The sequence below is a fragment of the Zingiber officinale genome, chromosome 2B, assembly GCF_018446385.1.
Source record: "Zingiber officinale cultivar Zhangliang chromosome 2B, Zo_v1.1, whole genome shotgun sequence".
Classification (NCBI taxonomy): domain Eukaryota; kingdom Viridiplantae; phylum Streptophyta; class Magnoliopsida; order Zingiberales; family Zingiberaceae; genus Zingiber; species Zingiber officinale.
In genome coordinates this window covers 44,062,565-44,072,919 of record NC_055989.1, presented here as the reverse complement: position 1 = coordinate 44,072,919, position 10,355 = coordinate 44,062,565, and positions in this window count along the sequence as shown.

Here is a 10,355-nt window from a genome sequence, read left to right as displayed (position 1 = left end):
ATTTTTTGGAGACTGTATGGACGAGTTTACGGGGATAAAAATGGGGCCGGGGAAAGCCTATTTAGGCTACCCCATTTAAGCGAGGAAAATTTATTTATTTTTATTCTTTTCCTTTTTCTTTTCTTTCTCCCCCAATCGTCGTTTTCACTCCCTCACCGCCGAACTCACGCGCTCGACGCTAAGCCTCCTTCTCTCGATCCCATGCCCTAACCGCAAAACTGCCCACGCGGTTCCTTCTTCCCCTTCCTCGCGTGCCCTAGCGACACCTTTCCCCTCTACGGCCGAGCCCTAGCTCGATTCATCGCGCGCGACTTCCCCTGCTTCTTCCCTATCTCGGCTATTGAGATCAGGAAGCGCCGCCGCCCTCTTTTGTTGTCTTGGTCGCTACAGTCGACGCCGCTCCGATCTCCGACGCCACTGGTCGTCGGGTGTCGTTCCTCCTTAGCCCTAGCGTCAACCCTTCTTCTCCTCTTTCGAGCGCCGGCAGCCTGCAAAACTCTTCTGCCCTAGATCTGTTCCTCGTTGCCGCACCTCTGCACAGTACCGCCGCCGCACGGGACAGCGCCGGCCTTCTCCACGCCGTACCCTAGGATCTCCACAGCCGACCGATTCCTTTGTTCCTCCTTCCCGAGTAGTTCACAGAGCCATTAGTGGTTTCGATTGAAGGGGGTTGGGGATCTTTTGAGGTGAGTGATGATCCATGTGAATAGAGTTTTCTGGTGGAATGCTTGGTTGAACTCATGATCTCTTTTTGATCCGGACAGTGAATTGGAATCCAGTTGGTGGTTGTTTAGTGAATTCTCTTGGTTCCATCATCAACAGCGACTGATCAGTGAGGTAAGGTGTAACAATTTGTTCTTCGCTGTAGATTATGGATTGATTTGCATATTGTAGTAAATTGTTCATGAGTGATTGGATAATTACTAGATGAATTAGGTATGTGTTGAATTGGAGATAATATGAATTACTATATGGTTAGTATATCACTAGTTGATTCATGATTTAATGATTGCTATTCAGAGTATAGAAATGCTTATCAGATGTGGGGGAGGATTTAGATCCAATTAGGGTTTGTAATTGGATGTGGATTTAGGTTAGTTTCTCGGGGATTTGATTTAGCAAATTAATTTATATGTAATTATCTAAATTTGTATATCATGTATTACAGGACTCTGATTTGCGACGAGTTGCCTTACGTGGGATTTCCTTTGGCACGCGCGATATTTGAGGCGGGTACCTTGACTTATCTTTGATAATGCCATGTTGATATGTTTAGTAGGTTATAGCCTTTAGTAATAATTATGTTCGTTCTTGTTTCGATATGTCACTACCGGATACCTGTTACATGCTTGTTTGCTCACCTGCTATGCACTTTATGTTAGTACCCACATGATTATATATATGCTCATATGGTAGTGACATACCATGCCTAATGATGCTCAGGACCTAGGTTTTTATACCCTACCTGACCTGTGTACCTTAGGTCTTCAAATTTGACCATCGATACTGCGGTACATATTTTATATATATGGATATTGTTATGCTGATCAGGTTATTGCCATGCTTAGTGTCATGCATCATCTCGCATGATTGCATGTTGTGCAATAGTCTGCTCCATTATTGTCGAGCACATCGTTAGTTACATGTATCTGTACACACCACCACTCATGGGTTAGTGGTATATCAAACAAGTGTGTGGCAGTTCTGCTGTTTGGCTCCGATGGTCTGGTGACTCAGCGTGGTAGCCGGCAGACAGTTCTGCTCTGTTTGGCTCCGCTGGTTTAGTGTAGCAACGTGATAGCCGGCAGGCGGTTGGACTTTGTTTGGCTCCGTTGGTCCGCTCATGGGTAGTGTGACGCAGCGTGGTAGTCGGCAGAGATTCCTCCCCGTCATCGTGTACCGGGAGATGAGAGCATTCAGCTCCCCCATTTATGATTTGGGGTAGGAGGATAAGTGTACTCCGATAGCATCCTGTCCACTCGGTCACTCATCAGGAGAAGTAATGGCAGAGTGCACGGTTGTCACAGCCCTACCCACTCGGTCTCACCATCGTGTGTGAGATGACTGACTGGCGTCAGGGGTAACCATGTCATTGGCATCATATGCATTTACTGATTGTGTTTGCTGCACTTATATACTGTATTTGGATGGATGCATATGTTTGACATGCATACAGGATTTATGATACTCTCGGTCTGATGACCTGACTATTCTGATAGGAGGCCCTGGTGAGTACAGTTCTCTTCAGCCCTTTTCTATTGTGCATTCCAACTTTTGTTCAGGAGACTGTACTCCATAGTTATTACTGTCTGTTATAGCTTACTATACATGTCAACTGGTATCTGTTGAGTTGTTGAACTCACCCCCGTGGACACTATCTTTTTCCAGGTACCAGGTTGTTTATAGAGCATCTTGTGTGCAAAGGGCAAAGAGCATCTTGTGTGCAAGCTCAATCAATCTATGGACTGAAGAAAAGCTTTAAGGTCTTGGTTCATCTAGTTTAATGAAGTAATCCAGACCTATGGATTTATTCAGTGTTCAGATGAGTCTTGTGTATACAAGTAGTGTGATGGAAGCGTGGTGGTATTTCTTGTACTATACGTAGATGACATTTTTGGTAGTTGGAAATAATATCAAAGTGTTGTCAGAAGTAAGGGTATGGTTGTCCAAGCAATTCGATATGAAGGACTTGGGAGAATGCGCACATATTCTCGGGATCAAAGGGATCACAAGAAAAGAATGTTGTGCTTATCCCAAGCTTCATACTATCCTAGCTCGTTTTAGCATGCAAGACTCCAAGAAAGGATTTCTACCTTTCAGGCATGGAGTAACTTTATCTAAAGAGATGTCTCCAAAGACATCAAAGCAGATAATGGACATGAAAGCAAGTTCCTTATGCTTCGGCTGTTGGAAAGCCTAATATATGTTATGCATGTGATCGGATATCTATTTTGCCCAGTGCATAGTTAGCAGATATCGAAGTAACCCAGGACCAGGACACTAGACTGTCGTAAAGCATATATTAAAGTACCTTAGAGAGATTAGAGATTATATGCTAGTTTATAAGGCAGATAATTTAATCCCTGTGGGTTACAAGGATTTTGACTTCTAATCAGATAGGGACAATAGTAAGTCAACCTCAGGGTTTTGTGTTTACTTTAGGAGGTAAAGCCATAACAATGGAGGAGTGTTAAGCATAGATGTTTTTCAGACTCCACCATAGAAGCTGAGTATGTAGCAGCCTCTGAGACAGCCATAGTAGCTGTATGGCTCAAAAACTTCATGATGGACTTAGATGTGATTCCTGATTTGCCCAAAATTATTACAATGAATTGTGATAATAAGTGGTGCAGTAGAAAACTCGAAGGAACCACGAGTCCATAAGGCAAGTAAATGCAATAGAGCGCAAGTACCACCCAATACGAGATATCATATAACGAGGAGAAGTTGTTGCCGCCTAGATTGCATCAGGTGATAACCTGTAGATCTTTTCACTAAGGTCCTTAAGGCAAGAGCTTTTGATGGACATGTTGAAGGGTTGAGAATCAGATGTATGACAGCATTTATGGCAGCATAGTCTTTTAGTATAAGTGGGAGATTGTTAGAGTATATACTAAAAGCCTAGCTTTTGTATAAACATTTATTTAGAAATAAGAATCACATTGGTCAAGTATCTACATTATATATACTGAGTGTAGTCGTTCAATTAATTTATATTGTAGATAACACGGTGTGTGGTGTCACACACAGGAGATCGTGTTATCGGTTCTTTATAAATTATAAACAGTAGCTCACGACTAAGATGGAAAGGAACAAACCATTGGAATAGTCGTAGTGTAATTAGGTATTAGTTTATCGTGACTAATAAATTACACTAGTACACTCTAAGTGTATTGAGCAGGACCATTTAAGGAAAGTTATTTTTATACTGACTTAATAAAAGAACAATTCCTTAGTTATTATGGAAGTGTGTGCTCTTAATCCTAATATAATAACAAGCACATATATTTAGTATTCATTTCTTTAACTTATCAAAGGGTGAGATTTAGCTTGATAAATCAAAAGGCCCGATAAGTTGGGAAATGATATTACTTATAGTGTGTGTTGTTGATTATAGAAGGAAACTGTGTCCTAGTAATCTAGGTTGATAATGTTCCCAAGAGGAGCTCATAAGGATTGTCATGTTAAACCCTGCAGGTAGACTTAGTCCGACATGATGATAAGGTTGAGTGGTACTACTCTTGGACTAAGATATTAATTAAAGAGAGTTGTTGGTAACTCATTTAATTAGTGGGAATTCGACATCTTAAACACAGGGAGACTAACACACTCATAATAAGAAGGAGCCCAAAATGTAATTTGGGATTTGTGCGGTAGTTCAATAATAATTCTTTAGTGGTTCGAATTATTATTGATGAAGTTAAGTTGTGTGTTCGGGGTGAACACGGGAAGCTTAATTTCATCGGGAGACCAAAACTAATTCCTCCTCTCGGTCCCTATCGTAGCCTCTTGTATATAGAGATTTATACCCACCGCATACCCACTCCTTACCCAACCCAAAGAGGCCGGCCAAGCAAGCTTGGAGACCAAGCTTAGGCCGGCCAAGCAAAGGGTTGAGCAAAGATGGTGGGGTCGGCCAATGCTTGGAGCCCAAGCATGATGTGGCCGACCCTGATAAAATTAAAAGGATTTTATTTAAAAACTTTTCTTATGTGGATAACATGGTTTTATAAAAGCGAGTTTAAAATTTAAATCTTTTCTTTTAATAGTGTCTACAAAAGATTAAGAAAAGATTTGAAATCTTTCCTTATTTGTAGATTGAAAGAAGATTTTAATTTTGATAAAACTTTCCTTTTTTGTAACCATGTTCATGATTTAAAAAGAGAGTTTTAAAATTAAAAATTTTCTTTTATAAGTATCTACAAAAGATTAAGAGAATATTTGATATCTTTCCTTATTTGTAGATTGAAAGGAGATTTTAATTAAATAAAACTTTCCTTTTTAGAAATCATCCACATGCTTAAAAGAAAGATTATAATTTATAAAATTTCCTTTTACAACCCACCATGAAGGGAAAAATTATTGGAGAAATTTTTTATAAATTTCCGGAAATAAATTAGGAAGTTTTAATTCTTGTGTTAATTAAAACTTTCCTTGTTTAAGAGCTTATTGTTGGACCCCGTGGTAGTTTTGATGTGATCAACGAAGTTGGTTAGGTCCTGCTTTGTGTTTGATCCTTGTGTCTGAGTGTGCAAGAGCTTAGGAGCGCAGGAAGTCGAGCGGAAGAAGCAGCTAGCGAGAAGGACGGCACAGGAAGGGAGCCGACGGGCTCGGTGCGTCCGAAGGACGAGAGAGCTACGGAAGAGTACTCCGGTGGAGCGAGAAGAACGTGTGTGGCGTTCGAGGGATGAGAAGCCGGACGGAAGCCTGCTGGAGGAGAAGGCCGGGAATTAGGTTCGGGTGAGCCCTATTTCGGTTGGCCGCAATCACCCAAAAGAACGGAGCTTCGGAAGCCAAAGCGAAGAAGAAAAGGAGACAAAAGAGGCTGAAATTACTGTAGCAAAAATTACTGTAGCAGGAACCTTGAAGGCACCTTAAACATATTGAAGGCGCCTTCAACATTGAAGGCACCTTGAATGGCTTGTTTAAGGCGCCTTGAGCCAGGTCAGTTTGACCGTTTGCGCTGCGGATAAAGTTTTATCCTCTTACCGAGCTGGAGGCGCCTTGAACCTTGTTGGAGGCACCTTAGACTCTCATAATAAGATTTTCAGGACCTATATAAAGGCCCCTGGAGCTAGGAAAGTAACAACAACTCAAGCAATCATTGTGTAGTCATTCCTAGCAATAGTTCTAAGCTTCCAAAGTGTAAAAGGCTTCTCCGCCTTCAGAGAAGGAGAATTTTTCTACTGAGCTCTTCATCACCTTGGATTAACAACCGTCTTGGTTGTAACCAGGTTAACTCCCGGTCTTCTCTGTCTTTCTATATTTTCGTATTGCTTTATTAATTTATTACTATTGCATTAATTGAGTTGAAAGAACGAGGAGGGTAGTTTAATTTTTTTTTGCAGCAATTCACCCCCCCCCTCTTGCCGGCCTCCGCTGCACCTACACTTATAGGTGGTCGACCATGTTTATAATGAAAAGGAAATTATTTTTTAATTAAATAAATTTTCCTTTTCATGGAAAAGGAATTAAGGAAGTTTTTATTTAAATTTTCTTATTTGCCAAGACTAAGGATTATAAAAGGGGGGTAGAGGTGCTTTCATGGGTAATGACTCTATTCTATTTCTTCCTCTCTTTTCCTCCTTGGTGGTGGCCGGCCCTATTGCTTTTCCCTCTTTCTTTTCTTTCTTCTTCATTGGCCGGACCTTATAATCTCATGGAGCTTGAAGGTGGCCGGATTCTAGCTTGGAGAAGGAGAGAAAGGAAGCATCCCTTGGAGCTTGGTGGTGGTGGCCGAACCTCATCTATTCTTGGAGTACTTGTGGTGGCCGAATCTTGCAAGGAGAAGAAGGAGCTTTGGTGGTTCTCATCTCGGTAGATCGTTGCCCACACAACGTCCGGGATAAGAAGAGGAATACGGTAAAAGATCAAGTGGTTGTTGTATACAAAGGAAGGTATAACTAGTAATTATTTTCCGCATCATACTAGTTATTTTCCTTTGTAAGAATTTGAAACACAAGAGGCATTAGATTCTAGTTTTTTGAATTCATTATTCGAGTTTGTGTTTTCTTTTTATTTTTCGAATTTGTGATTCGATTGTTCTTTTTGGTTAAACCTAGAGTTATATAAGGAAATTAAATATTAGCTTTCCTTAAAAGGCTTTGTCTAGGCGGTGGTGGATGCTCCCATACCCAAGAAGGCCATGTGCCTCGCCATGCAGTCCTGGAAGCCAATTTTGGAAATTAATATTTAATTGAATTTATAACATAGGTGGATTTGGATCAATAGTGTTAAGTTTCGCTTGCGATCCAAGTCTAAATCATTAAGAGCAGATAAGTTAAATTTGGAATCAATAATGTTAAGTTCCGTTTGTGATTCCTAATTTAACTTCTAAAGAACACAATAGGTTATTAGGAAAGATTCGACACTTGTACAAAATTTTTATACAGTGAAACTGGTACGATCTTCCTAGGACTAACCAAACTCTAGTTCCCTTATATAAGAATAAGCGAGACATATAAATTGTACAAACTATAGGGGTATTAAACTAATGAGTCATACCATGAAACTTTAGAAAAAAATAACAGAAAAAAGATTAAGGAAGGTGACCACGATAACCAAAAATTAATTTGGGTTCATGTGTGGAAGGTCGACAATAGAAGCTATACATCTTCTTAGACAATTAATTAAAACATATCAAGAGCAAAAATGAGATCTACACATGGTATTCATTGACTTAGAAAAAGCTTATGATAGAGTCCTAAGAGAAATTATATGGAGAATTCTAGAAAAGAGAGGTGTTAGCGTAACATATATTGAGCTAATTAAGGATATATATGAGGATATAACGACTAGAGTAAAGACTTCAAGTGGAGTAACTGAAGTATTTCTAATAAAGATAGAGTTATATCAAGAATCAGCTCTAAGTCCCTATCTTTTTACACTAATTATGGTTGAACTCACTGCACATATTCAAGACATTGTACTGTGGTGCGTGTTGTTTGCAGATGATATTATTTTGGTAGATAAAACATATGAAGGAATAAATGCTAAACTAAAAATTTGGTGGGAAACACTAGAAGAGTAAGGTTTTAGGCTTAGTAGATTAAAGACATAATATATGGAATTTAAGATTAGCAATATTAAATATAATGAGACAATTGTTAAGATAGGAGACGACGAGTTGCCTGGAACCGAGAGGTTTAGATATTTAGAATCATTTTTATAAAATGATAGAGGGATTGAAAAAGATGTCTTACATAGAATACAAGGCAGATGGTTGAAATGGAGAAGAGCATCAGATATTTTATGTGACCATAAAGTACCTCTAAAACTTAAAGAAAAATTCTACAAAACCGTAGTTAGACCTACTATGTTATATGGAGTTGAATATTGGATTTTGACTCAAGCACATGAGTAGAAGATGAGAGTTACAAAGATGAGGATGTTAAGGTGGATGTGTGGACATATGAGAATGGATAGAATAAGAAATGAGAACATTAGAGAAAGAGTTGGAGTTGCATCTATTTAGAAAAAATTCCAAGAGACACGTTTAAGATGGTACGGGCATGTACTTAGATGACCAATAAATGCTTCATTTAGGCGATGTGAAACTATGACAAACACGCATATCAAACTAGTAAGAGGAAGACCATAAAAGACTTGGTTAGCCACAATAAACCAAGATAAACTTTATTTAAATATAGATGATGGTGTAGTTGGAGATAAAGTTCAATGGCATAAAAGGATCCATATAACTGACCCCATCTAGTGAGATAAGGCTTGGTTGTTGTTGTTGTTGTTGTTGTTGTAGTTGTTGTATTTACATTCCTTATAGTGAAGAAGGTTGAACAATATATAGACTTCTTGTATGGCCTACCAAATGAGGATGGCGCCTAAATAGTAATTTATAATAGTGTCAATTAAATCCCCTTTTGTAAAAATCTCTCCATTCACGCCAGATAAGAAAGAATGCACATTTAAACCAAAAGGTGGTTCCTTCTAAACTAATTTAGTTGGAAACCTGCAAATTAAATCAATTACTATAAATCAGGAAAATTAATTAAAGAGCCAAATAATTTCTCTTGTCACTTAATTAAATAAACTATGTAATTCATAATCTAGACTACCATACTTTAGGTTCTCCAATTGTTTTAACAAGTAGGTCACATCTTTGTTTTATTTTTTCTTCTTCGAAGTCTTAAATTACTTCTTCACAAACTATGACCATAAACATAAAACACATTTAATTAATGAATTAAATCAAATGACAAACTATTTTATTTGTAAATACACACTTATGACAATGGCTTATTTCCTCATTTTGTTAAGTTGGGCAATCCTAGCTATTTCATTCTCTACCTCTTCTTCGGAATTAGCTTCCATCATTGTGATAGTGTATCTTTCTTCTTCCATATGATCCCCATCAAATTTTCCTTTCCCCTTGTCCACAATATCAGGTTCTTTTACAAATTTTACACCCTCTCCTTATGCTAAAATGTTCTCCACAAACTCATATATTTGTATCTTACTCTGCTTCCTCTTAGGTAAAAGTTGGAGTCATAATGGACTATCAATTGGAGTATCCTTGTAATCATACTGCCTTCGGTCACGTCCTCTCCTACTCCTTATTTCAAAAGCAACTGGTTTTGGATGAGGATTGACTACATGATCACTTGATTGAGCCTGCATGCCTTTATTTTCTATTATTTCAAGTAATTATTTCACTCTTTCATTCAAATGTATGTTCTCCAATGTTAACTCCTTGATTCATTTTGTTTGAATGACGCAGTTCCAACATTCCTTATTACTTTGACTTCCTGCTTCTATGACATCTAATTGTGATGTCTCCATTGGATATGGAATGCTATCAACGAAATCAAGATTCTCAACCAATGTTTTTTCATATTAGATATGGATTAGTTCAATCACAACTTTTCAAATTATAAAACAATGTTAAAAGCTGCATATTAACCTAAGTTAGGTGACAATCCTCGATATTTGCCTCTTTAGGTGAAACTCAGTCAAACAAGCCCCTCAGCTTACTACTATATGAAAGAATATTCCTCCACGTATTTATTTGTGCTCCTTTAATATTGTATAGTTTCTAGATTGGAATATGCTCCAAAAACCATGCCTGATCCATCACAACAAGTATTACATATTCATAAATGGCCACAAAATTGATGGAAACTTTAATATCAAAAATAAACTCACAGCCAAAAGACTAACAAATTCTTTTAGGTAAGGGGAGTGTGATGTTGAAGTCATAAGTATGAGTTGATGAAAATATGTTCCTAATCTTAGGTAATTATGGTGTCATAAATTGATGAATGACTTCAACCAATTGAATCTATTAAGATTGTCAAAATCATCTACTATATTTATAAGACCTAAAGGAACTTTATATGTACTAGAAGAAAATAAGACGCAAACAAATATATAAAAAATGTAGAATTTGTAAAATAATAAATTATCATCATCTATTTCAACTCTATTGGCATAAAATTTAAGCAACTCCTCAATTATTGATCTAGTTGATTCTTTTTTATTTGAGAATTAAGCAAGAAAGAGGTCACCTGATGTTTTAGTTGAATTGATAGGAATCGAAGCACCTCGATCTGCAATACCAAGCAACAAAGAAGCATCTATTCTAGTGAAGGTAATCGGTACATCTGAAAAAAATTAAATGA